We start from the raw sequence: 14651 nt of genomic DNA, 5'->3' as shown, positions 1-14651 counted from the left end.
TTGGCCATTGGCGATTGATTTTAACCTCCATTCACTCTCCCCTCCCCAGAACTCAGGGGATGGGACTGCAAGTTTCATCCGTCTATTCATACTTGGTTCCTCTGGCAACCAGTCCCCATCCTTAGGAGCTTTCCAAAAGTCACCGTCATTGACGTAAACCCAATGATGATGGTGTGGAGCTTGTTATAAATAACAAGACACCCATTTCGCCTTGGCTGTGAAGTGATTTCATATCCGAAGACGAAACTAAATATTTTGACAAAAGATGATCCCATTGCTCTTATTGCTCAAGAAATTCCAAGGATTTCGGGAGCCGTGAGCTGGGAACCAAGGACGTGAATTAAGACCAAATGTATGTGAGAAATATATTTTGTTCATCTGAATGGCCAAATACATGTTTCTTATAAATCACAATTTTGCAACTTTTAACCACTGTCATACTACTTGTGGGTCTTTGCTAAAGTGACCTGCCTCAGTTGTGTAGTTGGTCTTTGAGGGAGCTGGGTGGGCTTAGGAATATTAGTGACTTCCTCCTAACTCTACTGCCTATTTCTGGGAGAACTTTACAGTGTAAAGTAATTTTACTATCTTACACTTCTTCACTGTATCTTCTCTTTCTCTTACCCCCTCTTCTGGATTTTCGATCCTAGCTACATTCTAATAGTTTCTTCTGACACATCTTTTAAGTCACACTGTGTCTCTTCAGCTGTATCTCATCTGCAATTAAATTCATCTGTTGCATTCTTAACTTCAGTTTTAGAATTTCTAGTTCTTTTCAAATCTTTAGTATAACTTTATGTAGTTCCTGGTTCCTTGTTTTGAAATTTTTAAGCCCAACTTTTATCTTCTGGAGCATAGTAAGTATAGTTGTTTCACATTTTGTGTCTGGTAATTTTTCCATCTGGAATACTTATGAGTTTATCTCTTCTTTATTGTTTGCTGATTCATATTTATGTTGCCATATCTCCTTGTGTACGTGGTTATCTTTGAAAGTGTGCTAGATATTGTGTGAAAAAATATTTGCATAAATACCACATCATGAATTTTAAGATGTACATTTTTTTCACATTCTAATCTCTGAAATTCAGATACGGTTTACGATTGCTGGAGACTTGCATTTATAGTTGGTAGTATTTCTCCCTTTCACTGGTACTTAAAATAATAGTGCATGATATATTTAGTGATTTTTAAGATTGATGAAATACAGTAATTTAAGGCTTTGAATGATAATAAAAGTGACAAGTTCTAGAGAGGATTTTAAATAACTTTTGCAGACTTTTTGGGGTATCAGCAATCCTGGCTGAATCTGGGGGTTTGGGGATTTCTAGGCTACCCAGATGACACGAAGCCAGGCTAGTTTATGTTTTGTTTTCTCTTACTCCTGGGATCTAGCTCTTTGGGGTCCTAACCGTAAGAGTGAAGTAGTTTACCAGGCCTTAACCCTAGGGATGCCCTGACCCTGTGAGGCTGCTGAGAGTACTGCTCAGCTTCCTCTTTTGGACTGACAGTCCCCCGACCTGGGTAAAAGTGGTCCCTAATACCCAGGCCCACTTCTCTGGATCTCTTACTCCCAGATCTTAAGCCTGAAGTCCCTCCCTATTCTTGTTAGTTCTTTGATGCTTTTAGGAAGAATTTTTAAAAAATATTTCATCCAGGTATCTTTGTTGTGATCATTGGGAAATTTGGTTCGAATTATCCAGTTCACTAGAAGGAGGCAGAAGTAAGCCTGATCTATCTTAGAGACTGACAGGAGAGGAGCATGAAACATCAGCTGCTCTTCGTCTGCTTGTGACTAGAGAACTTTCTCCATCCACTTGAAATATGTCATCCTGGTCGCAGCCGGAAAGCGGAGGTCGGGAAGAATAAATTCCCACAAACTGGACACATCTACATTTAGACATCTTTCTCTGTACAGAAAAAGCTAATTCCGTAGGCTTTTCTTAATAAGGCAGGTGACCTTGCAGGAGTGGTATGTGGAGCCCCATTAGTCATAAATCTCCATCTGGCTTTTTCCTTCTCACCCATACCATCTTGGAGGAAGGCAGGAATTGAGGACCACAGGATGGGATGAGAGAGGAAGAGGCTTTCTATTTCGGCAACTGTTAGGAAGTAAAACAAGTAGGCTATACTTTAGTGAGGTAAGATTCCTTCCATTCAGTGCGGAAATCAAAATTTCTCATCCATGGCCAAGACTAGCCCTTATGGAGACAGAACTATCGTGTCCAGGCTCAGGAGTCAGGATGGCCTTTCTAGGGTACTCTTCTTAAATCTAATGTTTCAAGAGCTTTCTGACCCTTTCCAGCTTTTAGAAGGCACGTGCTTACCCATGTGTTCTCAGGATCAGCAGCCAAATCTACTTTCCCCTACCTTGCTCCGAGTCTCATAGATGTTTTTGTCCAACTTTCATGAGGCAGAGAAATTTACAATGAGAAAAATATATTTGCTGAGTTTGTAGCGGTTTGGCAAGGAGTATGGAATGGTGGGAGACCTCCTCCACTACCTTACCAGAGCCTCCACAGGATTTTTTGAGGGCACTCTTATTTTTATTTTGGGGTACCTTTCTCCCTAGAAACCTCAGGGCTGTCCTCTCAGAAAATTGCTATTTGTACAGGGAACCATGGGTTCTCTTTAGCCCTTCAGGTGGGTAGCCTTTGGCCAAAGTGAAGGAAGGTATGGGCAGCAGGGATCTGCCCCTTGGAAGGGGCTTGTTTGGGGGGCCTCCCTACCAACTTTTGGGAGACCACCTCATACCTTTTATGTATTGCACGATTTTAATTTTAATTTTACAGTATTTCACACGAAGGAAAGACTATATATACCTTAGACCACCTATCGCTAGAAATAGAAATCCTCTAGTTAGGTTTTAATAACTGTTAAAAGGAACAAATCACTCCCAGGTCGTTTTAGATCGGGACTGATCCCTTTGGAAGAAATGATAAGTGACAATTCATTTTGAAGAAGCAAATTTTCTATTCTCCCAGAAAATGTGCCTGTCCATGATTATTTTTGGAGGCAGGATTACTAGAGAACCCCACCAGCCCCAAGAATTTATGGACCAAGATGTCTGAAAACTCTTCAGCCTGAAACTAAGTGAGTTAATTCCTCTAGCATGATTTACTTTAGGTCCAAGCCAAATTTCTTTATCAGTGACTTAGGCTCTTAAGCTGATTTTTCTAAAGATCAAGGTCATTTTATATTTCTACTGTCAAATTTTCCATTTACATGAAGTTTTTTCCAACCCTTTTTGAGACCATTTTATCTGCTCATAAGAGATAATACACTGCAACTTCAGTAACATATATGAGAGCCATAAGGAGTTCAAAGTTAGCTGAGCAAATTCCTTTACTTGTCACAGAGACCAGGACATTGGTGGTAATGGTATCTTTTACCAAGAATGCAGAACTTTTTAGAGGACTGAGAACAGTAAAGCATTTTAGCTCTTGCAAAAGAAAGAAAGGGATGAGAAGTTCAGAAATCTGAAACGATTTTAAGAGGAGAGAATAAGGAAGTTGATTGTAGTAAAGCACTTAGGAGGTGAGAACTATATCAGAATGGAATAACTGCAGTGAACTGGTTTGAGCTTTCAAGATTAGAGGAGAGAAAAATGAAAAAATTTTGACCAATACCCACTGTATAGGACTCAGGGCTTTAACAACCCACCCATCAGCTATGCAATAAAGCCAGTGAAATCTGTGCTATCAAAATGATAGAACTTTAGGACATACAAAGAGAGAGACAGTTTTTTTACACTATGAGTGAGAATATGTCTGGTAAATAGTTCTGGGCATGTTGTGACCTAAATAACTGTTTGTTTTATTCTACTTAACCATCTTTTTTTTGAGATGAATGGAGACTAAAGACAAATAAAAGACTTAGGTCATTATTTTGTGGGGTTTCTGGATGAAGGATGATGGGGAGTGTGAATTTAATGTGAGAACGCTCTTAGTTTATTATTAAAGTATTTTAGTTAAAAGGTTAAATCTTCTTTCCAAATTTTTGTGCATGCTTTCATTCTTCGAAAGTTATTCAGTGAATTTGTTAATCCTGAAAACCCCTTTTTATATGAGCAGTCTTTGAAAGTGAACCTGAAATGCATTTATGGAGCAAGAGGCACTAAAAATCCTTTGGCTTCTCTCTTCAATTTATTCAGAAGCTGATTCCCAGAACCAAAGACCTATTAGTCCTTTAACAGCTGACTTTTCTCTTATTTAACCAACAAATAATACAGTGCTTTGCTTGACACTTCTGAATTTAGGATTTGGCTTCCATAACATATTAAATAATCTTCTTGTCTTCCACCTTTCCTATTGGTAAGAAATTATAAGGGCGTGATTTAATTATCACCACTAAAAGCAATGTCAGATTTCAGTAATCTAAAACTATATCGCCTTAAACTGAGATTATTTGAAATAAGACCTTTCCAGTAGTGAAGAACTAAAAAAGAAGCTATACATCTATAGATGCAGGAGCATATACATATACAGTTATGATGATGGGGTAATCATAAGTATTTTTTCTGTAAAGACACGTAAGACATAGTAGTGGTAAAGCAAGAAGTAGCTGGTTAAAGGATTTTTTATTTTTATTTTATGATTTTTTTAATACTATTTCATTTTTATTTATTTTATTATTTAACATTTTTTTTTGTTTCTAATGAAATTTTATTCATCACCTATCAAGGCAAGTCATTTAAAGTAGAGCTTTTGGTGAATTGGTAATAATTTTATCTTAAAATTATATTCTAACTTCACAATTCTTTTTTTATTTATTTTTATTTTTTATTTTTCAATTACTTTTTTCAATTATTTTTATTTTTATTTTTTAATTAATAGTTTACATTTACTGTTATATTAGTTTCAGGTGTACAGCATAGTGGTTAGACATTTATATTATTTTCAGTGTGATCCCCCAATTTGTCTAATACCCACATGACACTATACATAGTTATTACAGTATTATTGAGTATATTCTCTTTGCTGTATTTTACATCGCTGTGACTATTTTCCAGCCAATACCTACTTCTTAATTATTATGGTGACCTTGATTAACGAAATCCAATAAGTTTCATCTGTATAATTCAACAGTAAGGCATACATATGTTTACACTGTGTGTTCACCTCCCCTAGTTAGATTTCTTTCTGTCACCACATATTTGATCCGCTTTACCCCGTCTTCCTCCGCTATCTTCTGGTAACCACTAGTCTATTGTCCATGACCACGAATCTCTGTTTGTCCTGTTCATTTGTTGCTTTTAGGTTTATATCCCACATATAAGTGATAATCGTGTGGTTTTCAACTTTTTCTATCTGGCTTATTTTGCTATCCATGTTGTTGCAAATGGCAGTATTTCATCTCTTCTTATGGCTGAATAATATTCCATTATATATATGTACCACAGCTTCTTTATCCAGTCATCTATTATAGGATACTTCAGTTGCTTCCATGTCCTGGCCACCATGAATAATGCTGCTATGAACATTGGTGTGCAAATATCTTTTCAGATATATGTTTTTAAGTCTTTGGGGTAAATACCCAGTAGAGGGATTGCTGGATCATATGGTAGATCAATTCTTAGTTTTTTGAGGAACCTCCATACTGTTTTCCATAGTGGCTGTACCAATTTGCAGTCCTGCCAGCGGTGTATAAGAGTTCCTTTCTCTCTGGTTTGCTAGTATCTTTATTTAAGATTTTTGCTTCTGTGTTCATGAGGGATATTATTCTGTAGTTTTCTTTTTTGTGTGTTATCTTTACCAGGTTTTGGTATCAGGATAATATTGGCCTCATAAAATGAGTTAGGATTATTACCCCCTATTCGATTATTTCATTTTAAAAATAAGGACATATTTTTAATTAGTAAATAAATAAAGAAAAATTAAGAAGGTGGAAAAGAAAAGATGCCACTATATATGAGATCCTGCAGTTCTGAATTTAACCTCTGGATGCCTTTTTCGGTGGAAATTCTGTTTTTTTATGAATCATCAGATCAAAATCTATAGGAACACATGTTTAGCATACGTTATATATATCCTTCATGGTTTTATGCAACTTACATCATGCAGCGTTTTATAGTGCTCTCTCACGGCAGTGTCTTCTTTGAGCCTCCCAGTGCCCCTGTTCAGTATGTTGGGTCAGTATTTGATGATTCCTATTTACGGGGGGGTGGGGGGAAGATGTAACCTTGGGGAAGATGGCTGGCTTGTCTGCGATGACGTAGTCACTACCTGAGAAGTCCAGAACTAGAACCCAAGTTCGAGTCCAAGTTCAGTGTTCCTTTAACCCTGATAGAAAGAACTTTACTATTTATTCTGGACATTCTTTTTTAAACACTCCAAGATGCCTCCTCTCTGGTTTTATAGCCATAGCATCTATTTCACTCTGTCTTAAATCATGGTTAGCTATATAATTGTTTTCCTCATTAATTTTAGCAGCACAAGCTGTCTCTTTTCTTTTTGTAGGCTTACTGTGTCTAGTACATCATGGTGCATGTCTTAGTTATTTAATTTTTGCTTTATGAAATTGGATACTCAAGATACTTTCTCCCAAATAATTATCTATTTTTAGGTAAACAAACTAATAAACGTAGCCATTTCCACAAGACTAACGTTATTGTCCGCAAGAGAATTAGAACCACATGATGTTTGAGCTGGAAGAAAACCATCTTTGCAAGTATTTATTCTCTGGTTTTATAAATGAGGAATCTAAAGATCAAATAACTTGGTCAAGATCACACAGGGAATCAGAGTTGACATGGCGCACAGAGCCCAGTTCTCTTAACTTTCAGCCTAGCCTTCCTCCTGCTGCAATAATTATTACAGAGAATAATTCTCTTGGTTATCAAGCATTTAGATGAACTGTCATTGCTAGCAAAAAATAAGTCACACTGAATTAAAACTCCAACTGTGAAGAGGTAATCTCAAAAAGAAGAGATATTGAGCTTATTTTTCCAAGTTTTAACGAATGATTTTGCAGGCGTACCTCTTTTTAAAGCAAACTTGCTATATAAACATCAGCATTTCCACAAAAGGATTCACAGTAGGAATCCTTTAAATGAGAAGTATCCCAACCATGTGCTTTTGTTATAGAGTAAAATCATCCACATTTGTTGGTCAAATCAAGGTGCACAGCATCAAAGTTGTGAAATGAGGAATTCACAGTGTTTTCTGTCTTACCTACTGGCTTCTTAAAATGTGAGCGAGCCCTGTATGGTCTGGTGAAAAAGCTAGCTATCCCCCTCTTCAGCAAGGAGTGGAGAGCCCTCCAATTTCTCAATTCACCCCTGGGCACCCGAGTGCTCGAAAGCTATTTCTAGTTTTCAAACATGCTGAGAAGGGAGCTGGAAAGATATTTTTGTCTGAAGCCATCCAGAGGAGGAATAGAAGACATTTCAAAGAGGGAGACAGTTCCCAAAATGTGGGGACAGTGGGAGTCCTGGATAGCATTCGCTAGTGAGGAAGTAGAATACAGTTTCATGAAATATAATTTTGGGCCAACTCCTGCAGTCCTACGAGGCACTAGCTCCACTACACAGGGTTTGTAAAGGACATTGTGATAACAGATGTTTCTAAAAATTCAATTTGGTTTAACAAATAGGTAAGGTAAGTCCTGTAGGAGAGTTAGAGTAAAATAGCAGAAAACAGAGCTCACTGTCTTGGAGGTTAGCATCTGCGCTGCACTTTTCAGATTTGTCTGCATATCGGAATCATCTAGGGACCCTCAAAAAACACTGGTGCCTGTACCCAGCTGACCACCCTAGAGCTTATGATCCGATGAGTCTGGGGAATGGCCTGAGCTTTGGAATTTTTAGAGATCGTTGTAAAGTGCAGACAAGTTTGAGAAGCAATGGTCTATGGAGTGGTTCTCAACTTTGGTCATATTAGAATCACCTGGAGACTCTATATGTATATGAACATGTATGCATGTGTATAAGTATGCATGTGAGTAGATATATATGTATGTACATATATATGCATATGTGTGCATATACATATGCACACATGGGTACATATACATATGCATATACACACATGCATACATATGCATATGTATACCACATGTGTGTGCATGCACATGTTATACACCCGTGCTCAGGCTACAGCCTCAGAGACTGACTTATGTCATTTGGGGTAGAGTCCAGACATCAATATTAATTAAAACCATGGTTCCCCAAATTGGCTGCACATTGGAATCATCTGGAGAGTTTAAAAAATACTGATGCCTGGGTCCCACTCCAGAGATTCTGGGGTCTGGTCTGGGCCTAAGAATATTTTCAAAGCTCCTCATATGATCCTAGTACGCAGCCAAGGTTGCAAACCACCAGGTCAGTGAGCAAAATCTGCTTACCATGTGCATAATGGGAGCTCAATAAAAATGACTAAGTATGAAATGAAAGATATATAGAAGGGTTTATAAGACATGTCAGTGCTAAAAAGTTGTACATTTCTGGTTCTTTGAGCATTTCCGTAGGCCTGAATATATTATGCTGTCATTTTGGGTGAGGCAGGCTACAAAACCTAATGAATTCAGCTCATGACCATTGCCTTCATTGTGGCTACCAGTGGCACTCTCAGAGAAGCTAATAGCCAAGATCTTTCTAATTGCTCTGTTCTATTATGTCTGCCTGTGGTATGAGTGGCAGATCTGTCTGCCACGCACACTTCTGATGTGTCCAGCATTGTTCTTTGGAGAAAAATAACCAGGAACTGGCTCCCGTAAGATCAAGGTGGTGGATTTAGCCCGAGGTGAACTCTGTACAGTGCAGCAAGCCTCTGCTGAGAGCCTGCCCACTGCCCAGGGTTAGTGAGAACTCTCTGGAGCACGAAGCACGTGTCGCCTAGTTTCCTTTGTTCCCTAGGTGATTCTTGTTTATTACAAGGGGTATGGGGAGGGAAGTACTTCCGCATCTGGCCCTGGTGAATGCAGCTGCTTTCAGCTGTGGAGAGGCTCCACCAACCTGGAAAAGGGGAAAACACCAGGCAGAGCTGTTCACTGCAGCTGAATCTGAACTGCTTCTAATGGTCTTTGAAGGCTCTAGGGCACTAGGGCACTGGTTCTCAGAATTGAGTGGGCATCGTAATTCCCTGAAGGCACGTTTAACTACAGCTTGCAGGGGCAGTCTCCAGAGTTTCTGGTTATATAGGATTAGGTGGGGCCCGAGAATTTGCATGTCTAACATCTTCCAGGGTGATATTGATGTAGATGGCCCAGGGATGATCCTTTGAGAACCCGTGCTCAAGAAGGAAGGACAGGGATGGCATAACCTGTGTTGTTTAGGGAGAGGACACTGTTGGATTGCTGCGATTCTACCTACTGATGTCAAGACCAAGAATTGAAATGACTTTCCACTCAACTCTAAGACTTAGATGAATTGATTTTTAAAAAACTTTTGCAACACCTACTACATGCTAGGCGTTGTGCAAGCTTTGCTGTGATGAGGAAGAGGAAGATACGGTTGCTCACTAAGCAGCTGGTCTGGGGCAGGTGAGTGATGGACCAGTAAAGGGACAGCCACAGTACTGGTCCTTTAGTCTTCTGTAGAGGGAGCACAGGGCTTCTATGGGATGCTCATGGGCAAGAGGAAGTATGGCTCAGAGGAGGTTTCTAGGAATGGGTGATGCCAGGGCAGAATCTCGGAGTATGACTGGGGGTTTGCCAGGTGAAGAAGGTGGGCACTTCCACCCAAGAACAGCACGGGCAAAGCCTGGCATGGGGAGCCACAGGTGGTTTAGGGTGGCTAGAATAAAGAGCTTGATGGGGACAGGAAGCTTAGTCAGGACAGATAGGCAGAGCCAGAACCTAGGGAGAGGACACTGTGGAGGAGCCTGGGCTGATGTGAAAGCAAGGGGAGTCGTTGAGGGATTTTAAGCAGGTTGAGTAACATGATCAGATTTACCTACAAGTTAAAAAATGGAGTGGCGGGAGCGTGTGCCTGCAAGAGACCCAGGGGACTGTCACTAGAGTCCCCCTAGGAAGGGGTGAGGCCACGGAGGATGTGACCTTTACATCATCTTGTCCTTACATCACCCTCTGCCTCTGCTCAGTGTTTCAAACTTTTCAAAACCATTTCCAGTGGGTGCATTAACTGGCTTTTTAAGCATCTACTGTGTGTGCTTTTAGAGTGGAACCAGGCAATCATCCTAGTGCTCCCCTACACAGATATTGTTTTTCAAGGAAAATCAAATTAAAATGAATGAATGTTAAAGGCAACCTTGGAGCCTCAAAAATGCAGGAGCAGGCCCCCCTACTCAGCCTGGATGAGGTCAGTGAGCGATGTTCTCTACATGTTGTGCATCTGTTTATCTCTAAATTTTTAAAAATATTGTTTTAGTTTTTGATTCTGGCTGAGAGTCATGTTTCCCTCTCCATCTCCTACCTTGAGAACAGATTACAAACCCTGAGTCATAGCCCAGCCACCTGCTGGCTTCTGCATCTCCCCATCTCCCAGCCCTTCAGTGGAGGTGGTGGTCTCGCCCAGGGCAGTCTAGCAAATTCATAGCCCCCTAAAGATGGCGGTTGTGCTGGGCATGATGGAGGGACTGGGATGTCCAAAGTGGATAAGACCCACTTCATGGGGAAACAAGCTGTGCATAAAGGAAATCACGTACACGGCTGCGGTGAGCTAACTGTGCAGGAAGGACAAGGGCAGAAGGAGTCGGGGGAGCGAGTCCTCTGTCCCTGGCCCATCTTAAAAAAATCAGCAGTGATGGATTTTACTTGTGGCACCTCTCACTTCACCCGGTAATGAAAATTTGATTTGTGGTTCCCCTCCTAGGGCTCTTCATCACACCATAACTGATACATCTCCAAAAAGTGGCTCTTGAGAAAATTGATTCCAACAGGTCTCATCAGCACCCAGAGAGCCTCCCAGGCATTTTTGCTGGTTTCATCTCCCCCGTTGCACCCCTTCATCCTTCAGGCTGTGGGGTTTCACCTTTGGCTGAGGTAGGGGCTTCCTCAGAAGGCTGAGTAGGCTGCTGTTGGGGATGCACTGGTCACACTGAATAGACCGATGACCAGCATCAGTGAGCAGTCTGTGCTCTGAGGGAAAGGCAGCAAAATCGATAAGTGACCTATGTCAAGGTGGCTTTGTTCCTTCAAACCAGCACAGTAGATGTGAGAGGCAAAGTGCAAGACAGAGAGCCGGCAGCCTGCCTTAGACTGGAAGAGTGGGCAAGAGCAGAGAGTAATGGGTGTGATCCATTGCCCATGTTTGTCCTGGTTGTCGCTGTTTAGGGGAAGAGAGATGCTGTCCAAAGAGACACATCCTGAATGCCTCACTGAGGGCTGTCCGAGCATATTGCTAATGGCAAGGCCCAACTGGGAGTTTCTTTCTAGAGGGTTGCTAACAATGTTTGGCCAGATATCCAAGGGGATTTTTACTGACCTTTGGCTGCTCACAGCAGAGCTGCTTTTCTCCTGATTCTATCTGCTGTTCGTTTCCGAATGAAGTGCGTCAAACAGTGGGTACCATCTTGGAAATCTGTTCTTGGGTCATTTGAGGGGACCTCTGCCTCCTCTCTCTCTTCTTTCATGGTATTTGCTGTCAACCCGGCTCAGTGGACCAGCACTAGAATATAAAACTGTCTTATTCTCTAGTGACATTGTCTCTTCAGATACATAGCAAACCTGAAGGGCAAGAATGTAAAGCAATTACAGAACTTCTTTTTTACCATCCTCTTGCTTTCTGTTTTGCTTACTGTTGTGCAGTAGATGTTCTATAACTGATGCTTGACTGAGGTGCCTGAATTTCCCTTGGCTCCGAATCAACTCCATATCCAACACATCTACCTTTCCAGTATCTATCAAATACTGCTCGTGGGACTTTTTGCCTTGTCTATGCCCAGTGGGACTGCTAAATGCATCCTTCACTCTGTGGGCAATAAGGGTCATAGTTTGTATATTCATTTTGGGTCCTCACAATGTTCCAAAAATATACTAGTGCTTTTACTTATAAAGTGATCCAAGACAGAGCAACCAGGAAGTTGCAGTGCTTTTTATGACCTAGACCCTGAAGTTGCATGCTGTCAGTACCATTTTCTTTCTTTTCATTGGAAGTGAGTCATGAGGTCTAGCCTACACTTGAAGAGGAGGGGAATTATGCTCTACCTTTTTTTTTGTTTTTAACGCCTACAGCACCTGGTCTTCCTAGGTGGTCTCCCATCCAAGTACTAACCAGGCCTGACTCTGCTTAGCTTCCAAGATCAGATGAGATCGGGCGCGTTCAGGGTGGCATGGCCATAGACTATGTTCTACCTTTTGAAGGGAGTGTCAGACAGATTTTAAACATATTTTAAACCATCACATAAAGTATGGCTCCTGGGTCTGACCAAATGGATGAGCAGAGATGGCTGAGTACATCCTCTGCTAAGGACTCAATTCCCCATGTGGTTGGCTTGGGGCTTGCTCTGGGGAACTCCATGAGCCTGTAGGTTGAGGGTGGGAAAGAGTTGGGATCCTCAGTTACAGAATATATAGTCTGACAACTGTTATTGATTAGGGTATTATAAAGACTTCAGTACAGTTACTCCTGGCAAGTTATTTCTACATAATCTTGGGATTATGAAACTTGTTATTTTTTATTTAATGTTTACTGTTGGGTTTTTTATTGGGCTCTGTCTATATACCATTGCCATATGGTGGTGGCATCCTCAAATTGCAGGTTTTTATTTTTTGAGAGAGATGTATACGTCTTTTAGAAATTTTCAATCTGAAAACAAACAGTTACGAAATGACAGCTGGTAGAAAACGATGCATCATACCTTTCAAAGCTTATTAACATTCTCTACTTCATTTGGTTAGTACAAGAAGTCTGTAGGGTAAATAAGGCAGGCGTTACTATCTCTATCTTATCAATAGGAAACAGGCAGAAGAGATTGAATGCCTTGCCCAAAGTTTGGAGTAAGTCAAAGGGCACGAGTGAGAGCTGGAGCTTAGGCCTCTAAGTCTGCACCACCAGAGCTTTCCCGGAGTCCCATTAAGTATAGCCCCTATGTGAAGGTATGGGACATGCTTCCAGAGTGTTTATCAAGTGAAGTAGGAGTAGGATCACACTACAGACTACTGAACTTCCCAAAACTGCTGCTGAGTGCAAAATTTTAGCTATTTGCTGTACAGAAGTGTTTGGAATTCTTTGTCTAGGTGGCCAATGATGTCATTTATGTCAATATTTCCAAGTGCTCTTTTTGTGGTGGAATGAAGAGACATTGCTGTTTCAGTTACTTACTGCTGCATAACAAACCACCCCAAAACTTGATATCTTAACACCATAACGACTTATTATTTCTCATAATTGTGTACTTTGGGCAGTGCTTGGCTGGGTGATTCTTCTGTTGCTTGTGGCATCAAATGTGATTACTCATTTGCCTGCTCTCAACAGCTGACTGAGTTGAGCTGTGCCAGAAGGACCAAGAAAGCTTTGCTCACCTGTCTCACGCCTCCATATTCCTCTGTGTGGTCTCTCTGTATGTCTTGCTTGGGCTTCCTCACAGCATTGTGGTCTCAGAGTAGTTGGACTTACGTAGAGACTGGCTTCTGCGGAAGTAAACAGAGTTGCCAGTTCTTTTAAGACTCGGGCTCAAAAGTCTCAGAATGAGCATCATTTCTACCACCTTCTGTTGATCAAGCAAGTTATAAAGCCAGTCCAGGTTTACAGATAGGAGAAATGGATCCCACGTCTTGACGTGCTGGGCGGCATGCACATACAATGACCGGAGTTGTTGGTGGCCAAATTGGGAGCTTGTCTACCACAAGAATGTTCATCTGTCTGCTTGCTAAGAGAAACTCAGACATTTTTACTGGTCTGTATCTCCACAGATACAAAGAAGACTGTCTGTTAAATCCACCAAGTGTGCATGAGACGTTTTTGAAAATTCAAGAACAGCAGGTTCAGCCCAATGTGAAAATAAGGTGGAGGAACAGCCCTGGAGCATGAGTTCTCTACCTGTTGACATCCAGGCCTCTATCTGGGCTCCTCTCTGGGACCTGCCTGTAGCTCCAGGAATCATGTCCTTGGTTCTAAAGATTACTTTATGCATCTAACCCAAACTCAAATCAGACAGACATTTATGGATAGAGAAAAAATATGGAGAAATGGCCAAAAAGTTAGCTCATTAGATGGTAGAAAAAAAAAATGAATCCTAAATGTCATGATAATGGTGTGTCCAGAGCATTCTGGAGCTAAATTATGATTCAAATCCAAATAATATGGTCAAATATGCACTTCTTCAATTTCTTGTGGCTAGAAAATGGTCCTCTCTTTTAGCTTCAGTCCATCCATCCAACCACATTCTTACTCCCAGAGCAAGCTTTTGTTAGCTCCTAATTGCATTGAGAGAACTGAGTACAGGAATTCAAATTGCAATTAACAGAGAACTCACAGCTGGAGTTTCTATTCTGTGTGGTTGTCCTCTCACCTGCATATTTGCATTGCCAACATATTTGTAGAGCTCATTGTTTTTGCCAAGAGCTTTCAGATTCATTATTACATTTCATTTCATGGCAACTCCATGAGATAACACTGAGCAAGAATGCTCTTCTTTCCTTGCAGAGAGAAGGAAAACGAAATCTAGAAATGTTATGAATTTGGTCAAAGAGTGGCAAACCAAACCGACACCCTCTATTTCCATGTTTTCTCCTACATTTTACACTTCCAGCTT

At 40.8% G+C, this 14651-nt stretch overlaps 1 protein-coding gene and 1 non-coding gene across 3 annotated transcripts in view; one reads left to right on the top strand and one right to left on the bottom strand.

Annotated features, from left to right (window-relative positions):
• The first annotated feature begins 275 nt into the window (after nt 1-275).
• MAPK4 (mitogen-activated protein kinase 4) overlaps nt 276-14651 on the top strand; it is a 118275-nt gene continuing 103899 nt past the window's right edge. Inside the window, exon 1 of one of the 2 annotated variants that reach the window (XM_023531119.1) lies at nt 276-352. The gene's annotated coding sequence lies outside the window, so the exon portion shown is untranslated. The remainder of the gene's footprint in view (nt 353-14651) is intronic. The other variant, XM_023531104.1, reaches the window with a different exon arrangement.
• Nucleotides 12121-12239, bottom strand: LOC111741434. Its single transcript, XR_002780996.1, has one exon. It is a non-coding gene; the product is annotated as a 5S ribosomal RNA (ribosomal RNA).

Source organism: Pteropus vampyrus, unplaced genomic scaffold (assembly GCF_000151845.1).
Source record: "Pteropus vampyrus isolate Shadow unplaced genomic scaffold, Pvam_2.0 Scaffold3, whole genome shotgun sequence".
NCBI classification, from domain to species: Eukaryota; Metazoa; Chordata; class Mammalia; order Chiroptera; family Pteropodidae; genus Pteropus; species Pteropus vampyrus.
Note: the sequence above shows the minus strand (reverse complement) of the source record. Positions and strands in the feature narration are given on the sequence as shown.